General features: G+C 44.1%; 1 protein-coding gene across 4 annotated transcripts in view; it reads right to left on the bottom strand.

Annotated features, from left to right (window-relative positions):
* Positions 1-22454, bottom strand: part of MTUS2 (microtubule associated scaffold protein 2) — a 771916-nt gene extending 749462 nt beyond the window's left edge. For 3 of the 4 annotated variants that reach the window (XM_066369276.1, XM_066369278.1, XM_066369279.1), the window contains exon 1: positions 21909-22454. The gene's annotated coding sequence lies outside the window, so the exon portion shown is untranslated. Of the gene's footprint in view, positions 1-19182; positions 19276-21908 lie in introns of those variants that run through there. The other variant, XM_066369277.1, reaches the window with a different exon arrangement.
* Positions 22455-22984: the final 530 nt, after the last annotated feature.

The following is a 22984-nucleotide window of genomic DNA, read 5'->3' as shown; positions in this document are numbered from 1 at the left end:
GGCGGTAGGGACCAGGTTGACTACCACTGGTCTAAGGAATATGCCAAAGCTTTTCAAAGCCTCTAATGGTTATCTCTTTTCCAATTATTCCTTTTAAGTTTTTTGATCAATTTCTCCTTAACCCCAAGTCAAGTCAAGTATCCACTTCAGGCCACTGTGATGGTATACAATAGCACTATTTTTAAAAATGCCCTAAGGCTATTTACATAAATGAATTGAGTCATTAGAATTCATTTCCTTTGGTGAAATAAAAAGCTCTGAGAATGGCACTGTACAGCGAGCTACCAGACAGGTCATCCAGCAACAATTTTCAGAGAATAAGGTATTTAAAGTGCCTTGAGACTAGAGTCTCCTCCAATAGTTTTCAGTTTTCAAAGCTCCTGTGGTGCTAGGTTTAAAAGCCACAAAGTTCACTGTTCTTACCAAAATTAAACCTTTTTTCTTGAATAAAAATTCCTTGGATTGTTAAAAGTGGTTAACTTCCAGATTTCTAAAATAGGTTGTCAATTTTTGCCTCCACCAGTGAAATTCTTATAATGTTTCAGAGAAGAGAATTTACAAAATTTCCTCACTCCAACATTTCAGATGTGATTCCAAGATAATTGGTATTTGTTGGGCAGATAAAATATATTATGCTCACTTTGTTAAAGATGGCGCTGCCCACATGGAGGCCGTCGCCCAGGTGATATTAATGTGTGTTGGGGGCGGGCTGTGGGCAGGCAGAATCCTTGTAGCCTGGGGCTTGGTTTTAGGATTAAGCCTTTCCCACCCTTTTTGATGTAGGGTGGTACAATCCTATCATGCCCCAGATAAGTGACTTTGTATTAGAGACTTCCCTATTTTGTATATTGGATTAAAAGTTATGAATCTACAGTATAAAATGAGGGCAGAATGGGAGCTTACTCTTGGTTCCTGAGATTAGCATTAGAGAGCAGAGCAGAGAAAGGACGTGGAGGAGGCCAGGAGAAGCAGCCAAGATGGCAGAGTGCTGAGTGAGAAGCCAGTTTGTGCAGAGTTTGTGCAGGGAGAAGGAAGGAGATGGGGAACAGAGGTGAATAAGTCTAGTGAGCTAGAAACCTTTGATTCTAGGAAAGTCAGTAGCTTTGTGAGCACTGAATGTGAGTTTTGGAGCCCAGTGTGTATTTTACTTTGAGTGGGTTTTGGAGCCCAGTGTGTATTTTACTTGCCCGCCGGGTGCAAGCTAGAATTAAAGATAATGGCCCACCAGTTTTTAGCTCCATTGTTTCTTTACCAACTGTCCGAATCCAATGCGAACCTGCATGGGCCAGGCAGCTGTGATAGTGGCCGTGGATACTGGCTTTACAGTATTTTAAAAACTAAAAAGTTATTGTATTCAAAAAATCCATGATGAACAAAATATCAACATTTTAAATTAAGGTATGATCAGTAAGTATCATACTATTCCAAATGGGAGTCTGAAACAAGAGGAAAAATCAAAGTTTTATGCTGTATTTTGATATTTTGTTCATCATGGATTTTTACACTATTTTTTAAACCTCATTAAAATGTTGCTGTAAGGCCAGTGGCCACAGCCATTGCCAGGCACATGCAGAGTCCCACTGGATCCGGGCAGACAGTAAAGGAGCAGTGGAGCCGAAGGATGGTGGGCTATTCCCTTTATTCGAGTCTCGTAAGGGCAGACTAGCACAGGCAGGGCTCTCAAGCCTCTCAGCATTCTGAACTCAGCCAGACTCTCAGGCCCCCACCAGCCTCAGCACTCCCCAAACAGGCCAGGCGGAAATCAAGGCTCCCAAACCCCGACTTGATCTCTGGTTCCACAACCTGGACACATTCTCTGGATTCACCCTCAGGACTCCTAGGCCCCCACAAGCCTCAGCAAGGCTCTTTCTCTCTGTGTGCTCTCCAGCAAACACAGACCTGGGGACTTCTCCAGCTAACAACAGCCCCTCCCAAGCAGAAAGGCAATCCGCAATTTGCAATCTGCCACCCAGAGGGCAAGCACCAGCAACCTTCCACAGACTACACACACAGCACTGCCCCAATACAAGTGAGCAAACCTAAAAACATTTGTTTCCCCAACAGTTACTTACTTTTATTGCTCAATTTTCTGGTGTCCCCTTAAATTCTGTACCTTAGGCAAGTGTCTTACAAGCCTCTCTCTAGTCTTAACCCTGGAGAAGGGTAATTTTGTTGTGAAATGCCAAAAGCTACAGAATTAATATTAATATTTTAGGAAATTTAAAGAACATTTTATTAATTTGGGCTAGGTGTGCAGAAAGATTTTGTAAGTGTGATTTCTATGCTTGTGTGATTAGCATAAGACCAAGATGGCATTGTGTTGTAAATGCAGAAAGAGGAAGGAGACTTGGATTCCCTGACCTTTCCCCATACCTATGGGGGAAGGGTCAATGGCTAGCCAGGTGTAGGGAAAAGAGAATTAAATCTTTTCTTGGGCTAATGGACCATTTGCAGGCATTTGCTCCCACGTAAACCACCCCTTCCCCCCTGAAAGCATGTTGTTAATATATGTATCTCTAAACCAGTGGTAGTCAATGTGGTCCCTACTGCCCACTAGTGGACGTTCCAGCTTTCATGGTTGGCGGTAGCAGAGCAACCAAAGTATAAATAAAAAGATAGATTTAACTATAGTAAGTTGTTTTATAAAGATTTATTCTGCCAAACTTAGCGAAAATCCAACATAAAGTACTTGGTAAGTAATTATTATTATATGCTTTAACTTACCTAACTCTGCTTTATAAATTTTTATAAAATAAAGTTACTTCCCTACTTTATAAATCACCATTACTGTAGAACCGGTGGGAGGTTAGAAAATTTTACTACCAACAGAGATACAAAAGTGGGCAGTAGGTATAAAAAGGTTGACTACCCCTGCTCTAAACAAAAGGTATAACTTATGCCATGATGTCAGATTTTCTCCCTTCCCATGTATAATTAGGAGTATATAAAAAGCCCCTGAACTGTTTTTGGGGTCTGCATAATTTGGGTCTGTTGCCCTGTGTCAGCCATATGCAGCCGGCATATTTAATAAATTTCTTCCTTTAATAAAACTTTTCAAAACTAATTTGGACTATGTGCCTCTACAAACACCCGTGGATTTGTGGATTTAGCTACTTTACAACATTTGGCACCCACGTGGGGCCAACAGTGTTTCGCATCACCGGGTAGAGGCACCCCGAATCGTGTGGACTCTGCAGGGAGCTGCCCAGGGCCTGCTTGAGAGCCAAGGAGAGGCGCGCCACCTGAGACTTCCAGGGCTCCGGGTCCTCCTGTGGGGTCTGGACAGTTCCCTGGTAGACACCTTCCGATTCCCAAATTCGACAATTTGGATAATTCGGCAGAGAAAATCGAGGAGGTAGGTGGGGAAACTCTTTCTGCTTTACCAAACTTTCTGGCTTCCCTTTGAACTCTTACTTTCGCTTTTATGTTTGTAACTAGTTTGTAGTCTGTGTTGGACTAGAACAGGGGTCTCAAACTCGTGGCCCGCATGCGGCCCGCCGAACAATTTTGTGCGGCCCGCAGACTAATCCACGAAGTTCAAAATATTTTGGATAGGCGCTAGAGTGGCTCTGGTCGCAATATGGCGACGCCCAGGATGGGCAGAGCATCGCCCCCTGGGGGGCAGAGCACCGCCCCTGGTGGGCGTGCCGGGTGGATCCCGGTCGGGCGCATGCGGGAGTCTGTCTGACTGTCTCTCCCTGTTTCCAGCTTCAGAAAAATGAAAAAAAAAAAAAAAAAAAATATTTTGGATAAAATTAAGTAAGCCTAGGGGCCTACTTGTATTTTTCATTTCGCTAGCATCCTAGCTAGATATTAGCTTAGTTAACAGCAGTTGTGATGCGAACTACAGTTTCTGGTGGTTTTGTGACACTGAGTAAACTGCATGTACGATTGTGCTTGTTGTACTGATTTTTTTTTGTTTTCAACTGCAGTGAGAAAAGTGTTGCGTAACAGTTGCCTTTTGTAGACCTAGTGTGGCCCGCCGAACATGCTGAGTTGAGTTTGAGACCCCTGGACTAGAAGTAGGTAGAGTGGATTTAGGGGCTTTGCTGATTTGGGACTCCAGGGATGTGGAACCCCGGTGGAGTAAGGCTTTCGAGACTATTTTGCAGTCTGTAACTGGTCTGTAGTCTTTATGTTTTTGATCTGCAGTTAAACAAATCAGACGTGGCTGTAAGTTCGCCCAGGCTTTCCAAGACCAAGACGTCGGTGGAAAGTTTTTAGGTCCTGCCCGGACTCTGGGGGATATCTGCTCGTACTCTGGAAGGACAATTAGTAGGAGCTGAAGGTGACCAGGCCCATCAGCTTCTATCGTGGTTTTGTGTTTGCACATTTGGTCATTATTAGGAACTGAGTGGACCAGGTCCACCTGTTCTGCCTCGGGCCTTCAGAGACGTCGGGTTCTCTAGAGAAGTGGGGACATGCGTCTATCTCTAGGAAGGCTAATGGAGGTTGAGTCCGTTCAGGATTAGTCAGTGTCACATCACACTGAATCAGTGGAGGCTGAACTAACCTGGATTGATTAATCTCAACCAAGACTTCCAAGAGACGTCTCTGTGTTTGTCGAGATCTCATCTCAGTCTTTGCTTTAATGTTTCTGTCTCTAAAACCCCTGGTTAAGAAATCTCTGGTGCCGAGACCTGCATGCACCTGAGAGGCCACAAAGGGAGCTCTTCCCTCGTCTGTGAGGCTTTGTCTTTGTTCACCAAATTATCCGGTATTATTTAATTGAAATAGGCGTGCTCATGTGTGGTTGTGTGTAAGTCTTTTGTTTAATGTCTAAATGTGTCTGTTTCAAGGCCTGTTTGAGTCTTTTTTGTTAAAACTGGAAGCTTCTGACTTAAAAGCAATCTTAAGTGGCTTTCTTTGTTCTCATATCTACTTTCTGGGAGCTCTGACTTCTCCCCTGAAGGAAAATCACTTTCTTTGGTTGGCTTCTTCCCCTTGTCTTGTGTAATAATTAGTATCTCTATAGTCAATACTTTTATTCTGGGTGCTAGTTAACTATCTGTCTTATATTTTTGTTTTATTGGTGCACTAATTCTTAGATTCTCTTGAAACAAGTTTCACTTTTGTAATAAGTAATAGCAACCAGAAGTTCTAATCCCCGGATAATAAGGACAGTCTGGAATATAGTAATTGGGAACCCGGGTTGTCCTGATCAGTTTCCATACATTGATCGGTGGCTAAATTTAACAATGAATCCACCACAGTGGCTTAAAAGTTTGCTTAATACAGAAAGGGCTGGCAAGCAAGCAATTTAAATGAGAGAAAAGCAGAGTCCACAAATTGAAAGTGTTTCTCCAAACTCTTAGAGCAAAAGGACTAGCAAGTAAGCAGTTTGAGTGAGAAAAACCGAGCAGCAACGCACCGAGCACGGAGCAAGGGGTGGAGCTGAGGCGAGGCAAACATACACATGCCCCCTCCCCTCTCCAACGTTCTCCTTTCTCCGCTGTTGTGCTGCACCAGAGGGCAAACAGTAAACAGCCCGCCGCCTCCAGGCACATGATTAGGTTAGGATTCAGCCTGCTGTGTATAGAGCAACAGAAAAAAGCAATGAAGTAAGGATAAAATAACTAAAATATAGAATAGGAATTAGTTTCAAATGTCCACCTACTGACCAAAAGAGGTTTGCCCATTTAGAAATTACAGGGTAGGGATAGTATTAAAAATTGAAACTTTGCTTTAGAAAAATCGTAAAGGAAAGAAAAGGAATTTAGAAATTAACAAACCGTAAGTGTGGACCTTGCTGGTTAATTGACAGTTTCTTTAAAATTAAAAATAAGCCCTTCATGAATTGGGAATAGTGGCTTGTTGCCCCCACTGGTGTAAAAATGAGGAAAAGTAACACTCTCCCGCGGGCGGAGAGGGTGCTGGAGTCTCTCCAAGTCTTTCAGTTTTGTAGAAGACATGGAGTTCATAAGGAAGACCCCTAGCATTAACTACAATAGTAAAAACTGTAAATAGAGCGTCGGCCTGGCATGCAGGGGACCCGGGTTCAATTCCCAGCCAGGGCACATAGGAGAAGCGCCCATTTGCTTCTCCACCCCCATCCCCATCCCCTCCTTCCTCTCTGTCTCTCTCTTCCCCTCCCGCAGCCAAGGCTCCATGGGAGCAAAGATGGCCCGGGCGCTGGGGATGGCTCCTTGGCCTCTGCCCCAGGCGCTAGAGTGGCTCTGGTCACGGCAGAGCGACGCCCCAGAGGGGCAGAGCATTACCCCCTGGTGGGCAGAGCGTCGCCCCTGGTGGGCGTGGCGGTTGGATCCCGGTCGGGTGCATGCGGGAGTCTGTCTGACTGTCTCTCCCCGTTTCCAGCTTCAGAAAAATACAAAAATAAATAAATAAATAAATAACTGTAAATAGAATTTTCAGGGAATTGTGGGAAAAATTGGAAACCTATTATAGGCTAAAAGCAGCCCATTATTAGGAAGGTAAATTTATAAAAATTATATTTTATTTGCTGCTTTTATTATAAGAAATTAAGCTAAACAGATGCCAGGGGAAGAAATAAAAGTCAGCTTGGCTTTAGGAAATGTGAGGTCCAAACGCCTGCACCTCTCCCATGACAACCGTGTCCCTAATTTGGCAGCAAAGGAGAAGGGAACACAAGTCCTGAGAGAATGCTGCTTTGGAACTGAGCCTGTAGCCTCGCCGCTTGGCCAGGCTGGAGTTCAAGGCAGCCCTCGAGTTGTGCAAAGAGGGACAAACACGTTGAATGTCTCTTCCTTTTCCCCTCTCCTAAGAACTCTGGCTGGCAAGCTGCCATTCGCAAACAGCTTGTGGGCCACAAAAGGCCTTTTTGCCCTCTTAGGTATAGCTCTCCAACAAAGTACCAAGTGCGGGCGATGCCTCAGTAGGGAAGGTGCCCACATATATAGTTTAAATTTAAAATTTGGCTCTTAAAAGAAAATTCAGTTATTGTACTGTTAGTAATTGGCTCTATTAACTAATAGGTTTTCCGACCACTGGGTTAGGAGTGGTGATTTATTGTTTCCCCATTGTGTAGTGTAAAGAAGGAAAAGAGAAAAAAAGGGGGGGTAAAAGCAGCAAGCTCTCAGTTCTTGGAGTCTGCTTCCCCCTCAGGCATCCACCCCACCTCTCATGACTGAAATTACCATAAGTCAAAAGAAAGTTAATATCTCATTGACAGCTGGGTAGTTTATACCAAGAATCTCTTATTGTGTAAAAAAAAAAAAAAAGTATTTTCCATGTTAAAATGTATGTGTTATTTTAAAGGCCTTTTGTTAATTCTTTATTTGCTGTTTTATAGCCCTATAATATTAGAATTTTAGTTTAAATATTAGGAATTGTTAATAATGTCTTCTATATCATGTTTAATTTATTATTATTTTGAAACAATACTGTTCAATACTAAGTCATATCTTGGAACTTCTGGTTAATTGACAGTTTCTTTAAAATTAAAAATAAGCCCTTCATGAGTTGGGAATAGTGGGAATACTTTTGTTGACATTTATTTTGAATACTAATGTACTGAGATATTCAGCAGCGAAGAGACTCTGGAATTCTAAAGGAGGCACCAAAAAAACCTTGTTTTCTTGATTTAATCCAGCTACTAATGCTGTTTTGTCCTTTTCCAAGAGTTTATATAGACAAAAAGGGCTCTCAAGCCCCTCAGCAAGATCTTCTGAGCATGGCTTTTAAGGTCTATAATGACCAAGGTAGTAACAGAAAAGGCAAATAGAGCCCAAAAGAGGTGAGGAAATACCAGCTTTTGGCATATGCTCTTAAAGGCTCCAGCGCCCTAAAGGGCTTCATAGGATTTTATCAGGGCCCTGCTCCAGAGTGGAAAGAAAGGTCATTGAGCTGAGGACTGCCAGGCTTCCCGGCCCCACTGGGTGACACGTCTTTGCTGTGGAAAAAGGACACGAGAAGGTAAGTTGCCCCCTTGCTCCATGGAGGGAGGGTTCAGTCTCTTCTAGTCCTGCTCCAGCTACCTGTGACCTGACCTTGCCCAGCATACTGGGAATTGCCACTGAAGGCTAAAAGGTGCCCAAGGCTGGCCATTGGCTCCATCTCATGACATCGTTCACTGGCCTAAGGTATTTCTCCCAAGTAGCAGGTAAATTGATCTCATTTCTTGTGAACACAAGGGCCATTTACTATGCCTTGCCTGAATATTTGAGTTTTATTTATCCCTCGAAGATCTCTACTGTGGGTATTGACAGTCTGATTTTATTGCTTTATTTAATGTATAGTGTCTTCTTTATTCCTCTTGTCTCAATGCCCATGCCTATTATAGGCTGGGACCTGCTCCTAATTCCAGCTAGAAGCAGTGGTCACTAGGACTTAAACTCTAGCTGCAAAGTGTAGAATGTGACCACAACTCCAATGCCTTGTGGACTTTTCCTGAATATGTGTAACTCCTGTTCTTTAGGATATTTCTCAGACTGAAATAGAAATTAGGCTACATTTGCAAAGCTGCAATAGTGTCAGCATAGATTTAGTGAAATTAGGTTAACATGTTAAGAACATTTGTGACTGTAAGAATTTTATTTTAAATCCTGTTATATTAGTTAGAATTTTATTTTTGTTTAATAATCTAGTAGGCTTTAGTCACTTTATTGTATTAAGATGTTTGTTATAGGCCTGACCTGTGGTGGCGCAGTGGGATAAGGCATCGACCTGGAACACTGAGGTTGCCGGTTCGAAACCCTGGGCTTGCCTGGTCAAGGCACATATGGGAGTTGATGCTTCCTGCTCCTCCCCTTTCTCTCTCTCTCTCTCTCTTTCTCTCTCCCCTCTCTCTAAAAATCAATAAATAAAATATTTTTTAAAAAAAAGATGTTTGTTATAGTATTTCTTAACATTGGCAATTTGAATTTTATTGTTAATTGTATATTCTTCTAGTCTGCCTCAAAATCGAAACACAGTAATTCAAATGAATAGATGCCATCCACAACCAGTGGGGTTTTGTGACCCTTATTGCCAAAGGTTTATTCAAAACCAATTAGAAAAGATTTAAAAACAGGGAAGAAACGAATTGTCTCAGGTAAACATTTATAAATAAACTTTAATAAATTAACTGACAATTGTTAGGAAATTGCTATCTATGGTTCTTTCCAGGTTCAGCTTGCCCATTTTAGTTTTGGACCTGCATTCGTGTCCACAGTCTTAAAGCTAGTGGAAGGGAAACTTAATATTGATTGGAAGCTAATTTGAAGTTACATTGTACCCACAGGTACCCAAAGTTTCAGGGCAAGTAAATTATATGAATCAAATAATAAAAGAAACATAACCACTCTTTCCTAAGTACTTGCAGGATTTATAGGTTATTCAGCAAACTGTTCAAAATACTGTCCAAAGGTGCTTCCAGCAGATTCAGTACATCACCCAAGGACTGACTCCCACACAGACAGGGCCACACACCGTGATCCTGACGACATCCACTACTGCCGATTTAAAAGGCATCACCCACAAACAGGAAACCAGTTGGTCTACGTATGGCGAATATAGGAAGAAACTAAGGACTCTTTTTAATCTGACTTGGAGGAAAGGGAAAACTAGGGTAAAAAGAAAGCCAACTTATTTGTCATTAAAGGTTTTAAGTTTTAAAATTAAAAGTTCTGACTAAAAGTAAATTGTTATAAAAGCTAGTTAGTTTTATGTAAGTTGCAAAAGGTATGTGCAGTTTGTAAGAAATTAATCAATAGCATTTGTTTCTTTAGTGAACTGTATTGCTATTAATGCTGTCTGTTAAATGTATGTTACATGTTATAAGTTAATATTCCTAGACAACAGCCTTATGCTCATCAGTAAATTAAGTCAAATATTTGACTTAGGAAATAGAATCAGTGGGGAATGTTGTAAAGTGAATTAATATTAATATTTTAGGAAATTTAAAGAACATTTTATTAATTTGGGCTAGGTGTGCAGAAAGATTTTGTAAATGTGATTTCTATGCTTGTGTGATTAGCATAAGACCTAGATGGCATTGTGTTGTAAACGCAGAAAGAGAAAGGAGACTTGGATTCCCTGACCTTCCCCCATACCTATGGGGGAAGGGTCAATGGGTGGCCAGGTGTAGGGAGAAGAGAATTAAATCTTTTCTTGAGCTGATGGACAATTTGTAGGTATTTGTTCCCATGGAAACCACCCCTCCCCTCCTAAAAGCATGTGGTTAACGTATGTATCTCTAAACAAAAGGTATAAACTTATGCCATGATGTCTGGTTTTCTCCCCTCTCATGTATAATTAGGAGTATATAAACAGCCCCTGAACTATTTTAGGGGTCTGCACAATTTGGGTCTGTTGCCCTGTGTCAGCCATATGTGGCCGGCATATTTAATAAATTTCCTCCTTTAATAAAACTTGTCAAAAACTAATTTGGACTATGTGCCTCTACAAACACCTGCAGATTTGTGGATTAGGTACTCTACAACAATTTCAAACCACATCTCTGCTTTTTGTTTTCTAACTCTCTAAAATGACATATTAGTTCTAAGTTGTATTTATATCCCACTACAGTATTTTGGGTTGTTGTTACAATGAAAATCTTAAAATCTAGCAGAACTAATAATTTTAGTGTTAAATTTGGGAGTAGAGAACTAAGTAATCATATTACACTAATCTCTTAAAACTGCTAATAGAAGCAAATTAGCTCACTCAATATAAAACTTATTACTAGCTATCAGTTAAACTAATATAACATGCGATTTTTTTCAAAAAAAATATATGCTAGAGGTTTTAAAAAGTAAATGTAATGTTTGGCATGTATGCCATACAAACTTCCTAAGATATTATGCAACACTAACAGAAATACTTAGAAATAAGAATTTCAACCAAAATTATTCTGTTGCATTATTTCAGTTCTCAAATTAGCTTCCCTTAAAAATAAACTGATAGAAACAAAACAGTTAGAGACAAAATGTTTGGCATAATATGTGGCGAAATTTCCAACCCAAGACAGTTGTGTATAGAGAAAGACTGTCTTGAAAGTTATTTTGAGTAATTTCAAACAGCTTAGTACAAAGACAATTAATTCTAGATGATTTGAGATTGCTTCCTCAATACGTACTGTTATTTAACAGAAACAATGTTCATATCAAGTTTTCAGATTAGTACTTTAAAGTAAGTCTGGTGAAGAGTGAAAATCTGCTGCTTTATTGTTTGTTTTATTTTTAAGATTTTATTTATTGATTTTACAGGGGAGGGAAGGAGGGAGAGTGAGAAGAATCAACTCATACTTATTTCACTTTAGTTGTTCATTGATTGTCTCTTATACGTGCCTTGACCCGGGGCTCAAGCCAAGCCAGTGACCCCTTGCTCAAGACAGTGACTTTGGACTCACAACAGTAGCCTTGGGCTTCAAGCCAACGACCTTTGGTCTCAAGCCAGCAACCTTGGATCATGTTAAATATCGCACACTCAGGCTAGCAACCCTGCACTCAAGCTGGCCACCCCGCTCTCAAGCTGAAAAGCCAGTGCTCTAGCCAGCAACCTTGCAGTTTCAAAACAGGGTCCTCAGTGTCCCCAGCCAATGGTCAATCCATTGTACCATTATCACTCAGGCTTGAAAAGCGTTTTAAAATCACTATATCACCTGACCCGGCAGTGGCGCAGTGGATAGAACATCGGACTGGGATGCCAAGGACCCAGGTTCGAGACCCCAAGGTCACCAGCTTGAGCGCGGGTTCATCTGGTTTGAGCAAAGCTCACCAGCTTGAACCCAAGGTCACTGGCTTGAGCAAGGGGTTACTCAGTCTGCTGTAGCCTCATGGTCAAGGCACATATGAGAAAGCAATCAATGAACAACTAAAGTGTCACAACGAAAAACTAATGATTGATGCTTCTCATCTCTCTCCGTTCCTGTCTGTCTGTCCCTATCTATCCCTCTCTCTGACTCTCTCTCTCTGACAAAATAAATAATAAATAAACAAAAAAATTACTATATCAATGTTAGCCTATTTTTTAACAAATTTACCTGCCTTACCCTAGTCTTTATAGAAGCTAAAGCTATATGTTGGTTTTTCATTTCTACAGGTGAGTCAAAGTTCCCAAATCACTGTCAACCTGTCATTTATACTAGCTTAACCCTAATCATATACAATGCTGCCTCACCTTTAATGCCTCTAAAACATACTGTTTTGCTTTTCTAAGGGAATTGAATCTACTGGTTCAATGGGTCAGTAGGTGAACAAAGCAAGCAAAACTAATGTGGTAAGGTACCAAAAAGTTGCAAAATTAATATTGATATTTTAGGAAGAAAGGTCAGGCCTCCTGTCCCATCCTTTCCTTGGGGAGGGGAGAGAGAAGAATGTAGAAGCTTCCTGACTTACAAGGACAATGGGTCATTTAGTTTTAACTATAGAATAAAGGTTGTCTGAGGAACTTCTTTTCTCTTTCAATAAGAGACAGAATTTATATACCACCCTACATTGATTTTGGCTCTTCCTCCCTTCCTGGAATTTTAAGAGTAACATACCTCTAGGCAAAGGAGGTAAGATAGACACTAAAAGATTTGTAAATGTCTTTGATTGTATTACCTTAAAAGTTTTAATGTTTCTATGAATCCCCTAAACAACTGTTATAAGCTTAATAATTATGTCATGATGTCATGCTCCCCCCAACCTGTATGTGGTCAAAGGGTATATAACCAGCCTCTGAGATGTATTTGGCACATGATCTAGGTCTGCAATGCCCCATATTAGTCATATGCAGCTGGCATATTTAAGAACTCTCCTCCTTTTAATAAAAGCCTTCAAAATTCATCTGGACTTGGTGTCTCTACATAAACCCGCAAAAGTGAGGTAGAGTACTTTACAACACTAATAAGGAAAAGTCTTGAGGGGTCACACAGTTCACCCTCTCCAGGACTAGGGAAGTACATCTGCCGGTAAGACAACAATCAAGCTTATTTTAAAAGCCCCTCAACAAACTGAGTTAACAATCACACTCTGGTAATAAGACATGAAACAAAAATAAGAAAAGAAATTTAAATCATTTTCTGCAGATGATATGGTTACCTACCTAGAAAATTCAAGGGAAATAAACCCTTCCAAAAAAATGTTAGAACTATTAAGAGCTTGAAAAGCACCTAGGTACAGAATTATGTCTCAAAATCAATCACTTTCTATATATCATGTATTAGTTATGTATGTGCTAGAGTCTGAATGTGTGTGTAAAGCCAGTAGCCACGGCCATCACAGCTACCTGGCCAATGCAGGTTCGCATTGGATTTGGAAAGACGGTAATAGAACGACAGAGCCAAGAACTGGTGAGCCATTAGCTTTAATCCTAGCTTGCACCCAGCGGGCAAGAAATACACACAGTGGGAAAACACTTCCCTTTCCAATCAGGGCTCCCAAAGCCACTGACTTATCCAAGTTTCCTAGAATCAAAGGTTTCTAGCTCACCAGCCTTATTCACCTCTGTTCCCCATCTCCTCCTCTCTGCACAAACTACACAAATTGGTTTCTCCTTCAGCACTCCACCATCTTAGCTGTCTCTCCTCCACATGGCCTTTTTCTGCTCTCTCTGCTCTCCTCCTATGGGCTCTTCCTAGTAGTAATCACTCTTCCCTGGAACGTGATCTCCCCTTTTAAAACCTTTTGGCAGGAAAGCCCTCCCCCAACACACATTAACATAATCACGCCCATCCCAACCAAGAAGGGCAACTAATATTATCACCTGGGCAACAGGCTTCCACGTGGGCAGCACCATCTTTAAAAAAGTGAGCATAATATATTTTATCTGCCCAACAATCCACCCGTACGCTCACTTTACTACCCACAATCACACCACCGGCATCCCTGTGCAAGGAAATTAGGCACATTACACAAATTACAACAACATGACAAATCATACAATTTCAACAATTACAAAGGTACATTTCACCAGTCTCTGAGCACTTTGCCAAAAGTACAAAATGTCCTCAGACTTCTCTCTAGCCATGGGAAAAGCTTCCCGGGGCAGAAGGAGGGCCTCCAGCAAAGCGACTCCCCACCTCCATCACGGTATTTCACATTGTCCAAAATCCGTAAGTCCATCCAATAAAGGAGCCAGTGCCCACTCCGGTCATAGTCCAGGAATCAGTCCATGCACATGGGGCCTCAGCCACTCCCCTCATCCCTGCCTTCCTGGCAGGTCTTACACTGTCCCAAGGAGGAGCACATGGCAATGACAGTCAGCATTTCCATCTCTGCTCCAGAGAGCATGATGGTAGCCACCCCTATGTCCCAAGATCGCAGACCTACCAGGGGCATAGCAAGTACTCCCTGCTGCTGGGCTTTCACCTTCTGGAGACTGCGGATTGCAACTCCAGCCCGATTCTCCTCATCCTCCAAAGAGGAACTGGAAATGCCAGCTCCTGCTGCTGGCCTCGAGCCCCAGGCCACTGCCGCCTTCTGCTCTGTGGGCCTTGCAACCCCAGCTCTGGCCTCGGCCCCGGCCTCCTGCCGCTGCTGGCTCTCCACAACGTCCAGGGCAAACTGCAACTCACGAACTGTGATTCCTTCTCCAGCAGCTGCTCCATTTCCAAGCGAATCTCACAAATCTGGTCGGCCTCCTCCAGTGCTTGCTCCAGCTCCAGGGTCGGCATCTCTTTCTTCCACATTTGCTCCAGCTCCTTCCACTGCTCGGTTTGCAGGTCCCGGGCAGCCTCTTCCACAGAGCTCTTGGTTTCCTCACACATGGCTGTAAAAGTGAGCCAGCCTACGGCCCCCAAAAGGACAGCCATGCGGAACCATAACAGCAGCCAGTCCTCTACTCCACTGCTCAAAGGTGGTGGTGACTCCATACTGATCTGTATTGAATCCTGCCACAGACTACGCCAAATGTAAAGCCAGTGGCCACGGCCATCATCACAGCCGCCTGGCCAATGCAGGTTCGCACTGGATTCGGACAGATGGTAATGAAACAACGGAGCCAAGAACTGGTGGGCCATTAGCTTTAATCCTAGCTTGCACCCAGCGGGCAAGAAATACACACAGTGGGGAAATACTTCCCTTTGCATTCAGGGCTCCCAAAGACACTGACTTATCCGAGTTTCCTAGAATCAAAGTTTCTGCCTCACCAGCCTTATTCACCTCTGTTCCCCATCTCCTTCTCTCTGCACAAACTCTGCACAAACTGGCTTCTCCTTCAGCACTCCACCATCTTGGCTGCTTCTCCTCTCCTCCACGTGGCCTTTCTCTGCTCTAATCTCCTCCAGCATGGGCTCTTCCTAGAACATAATCACTCTTTCCCGGAACAACGTGATCGCTCCTTTTAAAACTTTTTGGCGGGAAAGCCCTCCCCCAACACACATTAACATAATCACGCCCATCCCAAGCAAGAAGGGCAACTAATATCACTCGGGCGATGAGCCTCCAAGTGGGCAGTGCCATCTTTAACAAAGTGAGAATATATTTTATCTGCCCAACAGTGTGTGTCCCCCCTAAATTCATATGCTGAAAACCTAACACCCAATGCGATGGTATGAGGACGTGGAGCCTTTGGGAAGTGATTAGGTCATGAGGTCAGGACCCTCACGAATGGAAGCAGTACCTTTATATAAGAGGCACCTTCTAACAAACAAGGACACAGCAGGAAGGCATCATCTACAAACCTGAAAGCGGGCCCTCACCAGACACCGAATCTGCTGGGCTTCCAGCCTCCTGAACTGCGAGATTTAAAAGCTGCCCAGCCTGCTATGTTTTGTTAAAGCAGCCCTAACAGACTCAGCCAATACAATATAACCAGTATGTATAATATACATATATACATATGTAATACACTAAAAACCAATTGATTATATAACAGTAACCAAGGACTAAGATAATATAACCAAAACATATATATATACACACACATACACACATATATATAACCAATTAGAAGAGGGACCCTTCACAAAAGCTAAAGAGTATAAAATAATTATTTTTAACCTTTTGAGTAGTGAATTTTTTGTTAACCCTTTGAGTGAGGACATACATGAACATTCATATTACTTAAAGGGTTAAGGAATAACCTTAAATCCCCCATTTTTTGTATGTGGTAGGGCATGTGAGAGAAGCCTGCAAAGTGAGAGAACACACAAAGCAATAACAGGCACAGAGCACAGAGAAGAGGCCAGAATGCCAATCCCCTAACAGGCCACCTTCCTGAGGGCACCTGCTGTGTGCTCATTCAGCTGCTTTCACGCTCTATGGGCCAGCAAACAATCTGAAGATCTTTGTCTATGAGAATATTTCTTCTTTGACTGTGTGAGGGATCAACATTATTATAAGCTAATAGCTTGAAAAAGTAAACAGCTATCCACCTTGTCCCACGCCCCATCCCCCACACATCCTAGAAGGCTACATCTTCCTACCAGTGAACAGGTCCTGGCCGCTGCTTCCCCTCTGGCTTCTCACCTTTCCCCCGGGGTATGTGACAGCCTGCTGCCAGGTCCATACAGTGTTTTCTGGTTGTTAGATGTAGGGCAGCCCTCTGGCCACACAAGGGCCAATGAGCAGGTTCCTTTCCTCAAGCTCTAACTAATCAGAGATGCCTTCAAGCCATGGGGTTCTCTGCCTCAGTTTCATCTGAAAAGCTGCTCTAGGCTCTTGACATTTTGACATTCCCCAAGAAAGAGTAGTATGGTTCCTGCTGTCAACGTCCTTTACTCATCACAGTACTATTTGTTCCTAGGAAACTTCATGGAATCCAAACTGAAACGGAACTTCCCTGGTGGCCCGTTCCTACAAGCCAAGGGGAACTACTGGTGAGGATACAACCTCCTCCCTATGCCTAGTTTATGTAATGGCCCAGACTGAATTTCAGCTACCCTGAGCGGCCCTTAGCCGTGCCTGGTCCCTAGCAGCAACATAAGGCCTCTTAAGACCCCAAGAGCGACAGCACCATTCAGGTTGCTGGAGAGTAGGGTCCAGGGCAGAACCAGGAAATCAGTGACAGAATTCCAGGGATGGGTTGGCATGGGACACACTGGCTACTAACATGCAATCCCCTACAAGTGCCTGCAGCAAAGGCCCATCTGCCCTCCTAAGTGACAGCTGAGCTCTGCTCTGAAATTCCCTGAACTGGCCACCCCCAGTGAGTGATGCTTGTCCTCAGGTATCCATATGGCTCCTCTTTCATTCCCTTCATGCTCTGCTCAGGGTCCCCTGTCAGGGAGGCTTTCCCTGAGCACCCTATTTGACACAGCAAGTCCCCACACTACCCTCCTTCTCGCCCTCTCTGATACACTGTTCTCCATAGCACTATTGCCAACTGATACATTAAATGGTTTAGTTCACTTTATCCATCATATCATAATGGACACCGTTTTTGTCCATTTTGTTCACTGCTCTCTAATATCTAATGCCTACAACAGTGTGTGGCACACTCACTCAAAAATATTTGTTGGATGTTGTTAAAAGCAAAGCTGGACACTAACTAAAGGCAGTAAAGACAGATGGTATTCTGTATTTACTGCAATAGGGGAAAGAAATGAAAGCATAGAACTGAGCTCAACTTCAGTCCATGTAGAAGCCAGTGGGCATCTTACAGGAGGAGCAAGAGGGGACAAACAGGGTTCCAGCAGAGTCAAGGAAATGGAAAATTACAAAAGACAGTAGGGCGGTTGGTCACTGTCAGTGTGATTAGGCATCTGTGTCTGCTAACTGGCAGTAGTCAAAGTTAGTTAGGTTCCTAACCTCCCACAGAGACTAGGAGACAGGATCCCTCCTTCCTAATGACTGCACTTCAAAGAAACGGCTGTCAGGTCCTTGAGAAGGATATTCTTGGGTTGTTGGAGACATACACATTTCAAAGTAGCAGAAAAATAATTATAATTCTAAGGTTTTAAAATAAATGCTAAGTAAAGGAGAGTGGGAGGGTATCATCAAGTGTTGGCTGAAAAAGAGGGTAAATTCATTTGACAGCCTTGAGGTTTTCCAAATAGGAATTCAAGGGGGGCTGTGTCATTCTAGGGGCATGGTCTGAGGCTGCTAGAAGCCATGATGGAATTATTTCAAGTCTCTTTATGGCAGCAGTTCTCAACCTCTGTGTCGCGACCCCGTCGGGGGTCGAACGACCAAAACACAGGGGTCGCCTAAAGCCATTGGAAATACTTATTTTATTTAAAAATGTATTGTATAATAAATATGTATTTTCCGAAAACACAGGGGTCGCCTAAAGCCATTGGAAATACTTATTTTATTTAAAAATGTATTGTATAATAAATATGTATTTTCCGATGGCTTTAGGCGACCCCTGTGTTTTGGTGGTTCAACCCCTGCCGGGGTCTCAACCCACAGGTTGAGAACCGCTGCTTTATGGGGAGGGGTCAGGAGGACCGCTATGAAAGTTGCAGTCCTTACAGGCCAAGGTGGAAGCCTAGTCAAGAAAAGGGCTCAGAGGGACCTGACTCCAGTTTGATCAAAGAAAGAGTCTGGTCGGTGGGTGGGGTATAAGGGTTTGTGGAAAAGGGATCAAGATGATAAGATCTGAAGACATCCTAATTCAGATGTAAGTAGAAATCATTTCAGAGAAAAATGAAAAATCCTCCACTCCAACAACTCCCTCCCAAACATGCCTGTGGTGAACACAGTATGTCTACCATTTATTCATAAAAGCTGCTAATGAGGACAAATCCACTGTTCATCCTAATCCTTCCCAACCCACTTTTGTTTCCTGCAAGATATTCTCCAGATCTCAGACTGCTCATTGTTTAAAAGTCCTATTAGTGCCCTGGCCAGTTGGCTCAGTAGTAGAGTATTGGCCCAGTGTATGGAAGTCCCAGGTTCGATTCCCAGCCAGGGCACACAGGAGAAACGACCATCTGCTTCTCCACCCCCTCCCTCTGTTTCACTCTCTCTCTCTCTCTCTCTCTCTCCCCCTCTGGCAGCCATGGCCCAAATGATTTGAGCTGAGGATGGCTCCAGGCCTCGCCTCAGTAGCTGAAATAGCTCAGTTGCCGAGCAACAAAGCAGTGGCCCCAGATGGGTTTGCCGGGTGGATCCTGTCAGGGCACATGTGGGAGTCTGTCTCTCTGCCTCTCCATCTCTCACTTAATAAAAAATAAAAATTAAAATTAATTTTAAAAAAGTCCTATTAAAGACAGGTACAAAGGAGGTTACAAAAAGATTAACTTTTTATTAATGAAGCATCTTTGGATAATTTTCTCTTCCTTTCCCTTGGCAGCCCACCTCTGAGACATGGAAGAGCTTTAACCCACTTTTCTCCCTTCCCCACTCCCCTTACCTTTTCTCCACCTCCAGCTTCTGCTCAGAGCAAAACAGTCCTGCTCCCTGGGAGCTGGTTCTCCAGGAGAATACCTAATCTCAGGAGCTCCACACCACCCGAGGCGATAGAAATTTGCATTTTCTCAGCAGGTCAGCTACAATATTGGCCAGATTTACATTTGTCTTTTCATAAAACTACAGACATTAAAATAAGAAAAAGCATTTTTATAAGTTAATATTTGAATGTAATTTGAAGACAGGGCAGATTCAAGGTTCCTGGAGCCCATATTTGTGTAATGGAAAGTGGGCAGGTTACGGACAATGTCCTTATTTAAAAAGAATCCAAAATTACAAATGCTAACTTAAGTGTAACCATGTGAATACCCAGTGGAGCCCTGGCCGGTTGGCTCAGCGGTAGAGCGTCGGCCTAGCGTGCGGAGGACCCGGGTTCGATTCCCGGCCAGGGCACACAGGAGAAGCGCCCATTTGCTTCTCCACCCCTCCGCATCGCCCCCTGGTGGGCAGAGCGCCGCCCCATGGTGGGCGTGCCGGGTGGATCCCGGTCGGGCGCATGCGGGAGTCTGTCTGACTGTCTCTCCCTGCTTCCAGCTTCAGAAAAATGAAAAAAAAAAATAAATAAATAAATAAATAAAAAAAAGAATACCCAGTGGACCTCCCAGGGGCTCAGAAGTAGCCTGGGTGAGGAGTGCTGAAGCTTAAGATTCATTAGCTTTTCAGTCAGTTCACCTCTACTGGGAGATATAAAAGACTGGAGAGGTTTATACCGCAGCACTAAAATCCGTAGAAACCCGCTAAGTAGAACAGTATTATATCAATCCTGCAGACACTATTCTTATCTCTCTTTCACAAACCTCTCTCCCTGCTGTCCCCTCTAATTTGACAGCAGCAATTCATTACAAAAATGCGTGGGCTGGGCTGGAGGTGTGCTCCCCCCCCCCACACACACACACACCTGGGCTTTCACAATCTAGTACTGTGTCAATTATGTAACAGACAAAACGGAGAGTTTAGCAGCACAAAACGCATAGTCGAAGTTCTTACATAACCCTCATACACCATCCCTGAGGTCTGCCCCCAGGTTGGGGTGCGGGAATCACATAAGGTGGGTGCGAAATGCTGAAGCCGCAACCAGGGTTATTTCTGACCTCAGCAACAAGCAAAGCGTTTGGCACGTAATTTACCAGTCTTCATCAACAGAAGAAGTTTTTGATTAGATGGAAAAAATAATCTTTGATAAGACTGCTCATCTTTCCATGAAAACAATAAAGGGATCTCCTGACAATGCTACTCAACTTCCCTGTCACCTCTGCACAAAGAAATGTACCACTCAGGATGCCCCCTCCGTGTTCGACATGAAATTGCAGTTCCTGATAAGCATCAACTATTCTTTGAAGATTTAAAAATAATAAAGTCAAGAAAGATACTTAGACAAATACAAAAGTGTACATGCTATAATTCTTCACACATCTCCTTTCCAATTTTAGTGTTCCCTACCCAAATTTCTAACCACTTATATTTTTTTATTTTTTATTTTTTTACTTACCTTAAACCACTGTAGCCACACCTGGGGCTACAAAGTGACAATTTTTTAAAAAAATACTATTCAGTGGGTCTCACCCCTGGCTGCACATTAGTATCACCAACAGAGCTTTTAACATTACAGCTGTCAATGCATCACCCCAAACCAATTAGAATAAAATGCTGGGGAGCACAAACGGGGGTGCATAGGCATTAGTATATCTGGTGCATCCTACTTGTCCTTCTCCTTACCTAAAAAAATATAATTATAAATATGAAAGGAGGGTTTATTTTGTTTGTTTGGGGGCAGGAATAGATCTTTAATAACTGGCAGTTCATAATTAGTGTTTCCATCAAATATAAAAATAAAATCATTGAAAGCCATAAAGGGCATCTGTGGGATCCTTTTTATTACTATCATAATCAAAGAATTTTCACCAACTTTCTGAATAACCTTTACAAAACCTACTTTATTAATATTTTATAATTCTGCCCAATTGGTTCAAAGCAAAGGCTCAATATTATCTTAAAGGCTATTTCAAGCTAAGACCCTGCTCATTCTTAAGTAAAGTTTTAGTTTAAAGCAGAAATGACGGTCCTCACCTTCCACCTCTCTTCGTAAAAATCTGGTAATCACGTCTGTAACTTTACTAATGAGTGATTTTTTTAAGCCCTTACGTAACAGAGAGTACAGGCGCCTTTGGTATCCTGCCAGGAGCACTTCTTTCCGTGTCTGTATTTAAAATAGACTGGTAGTAACAACATCACTTGTGTGCCTGAAATTCTTTCTGTGCACAGGCTCCTAACGAGAAAAAAAAAAAATGGATGTAGCAACCCCCTTAGCTGCTTCACCGTCATCAAGCTCAAAGGAAATAACACATTCAGACTAAATTAAGACGAAGACACAGAACAAATTATCCAAAGCTGGGAGTGGGCGGTAATCGATTTAACTAACCTACCATCCCTTCCAGACGGAGGATGTTTAACCTGGCAGCACGCGATGTGCCAAACGAGCTGCAAACCCCGACCGGACTGTGTGGCAGGCCAGAGCAAGTGCCACGGTGACCGAAAGGCCAGAGGAACGCCGCGCTGCCAAGCTCGGCTGCAACCTCCCCCCCAGCTCCGGCACCTGACTCCGCGCAGGTTCTGGCAGGCAGAACCGGAGCCCACCCCGCCCGGGCCCACTGTGCCGAAGGATGCGCTCACCTGGGTGGAGAGGAGCCATGAAAAATGTCCAAGTCTCAATGAGATCTTCGTTCCGGACCTGCTCCGACTCGCTCCCTCCCGGTTCAGCTCGAGTTTTCTATTTAATGACGGGTCTGAACTCCACTGACCGGCCGACAATGTCCGCAAAGACGGGGGCGGGAGGCGACAGAGTTGCCAAGAGAAGCCGGGAGACGTGGCGCAGGTGGAGGCACCAGGGAGGCCCCTGCAGCTGGGCCGGCTCGCCCGGGTGTCCTCCGCGCCCGCCCCGCACCCGCACTCCGCGCGCAGGCCCCGCCCCAGCTGCCAGGGGGTCGAGCGCCCGGGCAGCGGGGAGCAGCGGGGGCAGTCGGCTCGCCGCGGGCCAGCTCGCCGCGGCCGCACTGCTCCTCTGGCCGGCGCCGGGACAAAGGGAAGCCGCAGGCTGTCAGTGGCGAAGCCCGGTCCCGGAGTGCGCCGCGCAGCCTGCGCAACCCGTGAGGCGGTCCGCGGTGAGAACCGCGGGGTGGCTAGCGGCCCCCCACGGGAGGGTGATGCGGTTGGCAGTGGAGCGCGCCCCTCGCGGCTGCGGGGAAACGCACACGCCGGGGCGGGACACCTCCTCCCGGCCCGCGTCTCGCAGCCCCACCGCCGGGACCTGCAGCGCCCTCTGCCGTCCGCAGGGCCGCCGTGCGCGCGTGGGCCTCCAGCTCAGGGCGGACCCGTGGGCGCCGCACGGGGGTGGTTCGGCTGCGCCGCGGTGGTCCCGATCTCCCCAGGACCCCAGTAGAAAGAAGGAGGAAGACAGAAGGCGAAGGCTACAGGGTAGGGGTATGCCGGGAGTGGATCTGCTGTTTTCCTCTTAGGACAGGAGGAGCAGCTGAGAATTAGGAGCAGCAGGAGGAATTGGGTCCATCCGTGGGAAGAATTTGGAGGGCAGGAAGATTCCGGATTCACGAGGAGCCCAGAGTTGATCTCTAGAAGTGTTTGCGAGAAAGGTAGGCGTTTCTTTCCAGAATCAGGTTTATGTCTGTGTTCAGACCGCGTGCCTGACATTGTTGAGCAGTTCTAGAGAACCATGATGCTCTGATGAATAAATA

Source organism: Saccopteryx leptura, chromosome 2, assembly GCF_036850995.1.
Source record: "Saccopteryx leptura isolate mSacLep1 chromosome 2, mSacLep1_pri_phased_curated, whole genome shotgun sequence".
Classification (NCBI taxonomy): Eukaryota; Metazoa; Chordata; class Mammalia; order Chiroptera; family Emballonuridae; genus Saccopteryx; species Saccopteryx leptura.
This window is presented reverse-complemented; position numbering and strand designations above follow the sequence as displayed.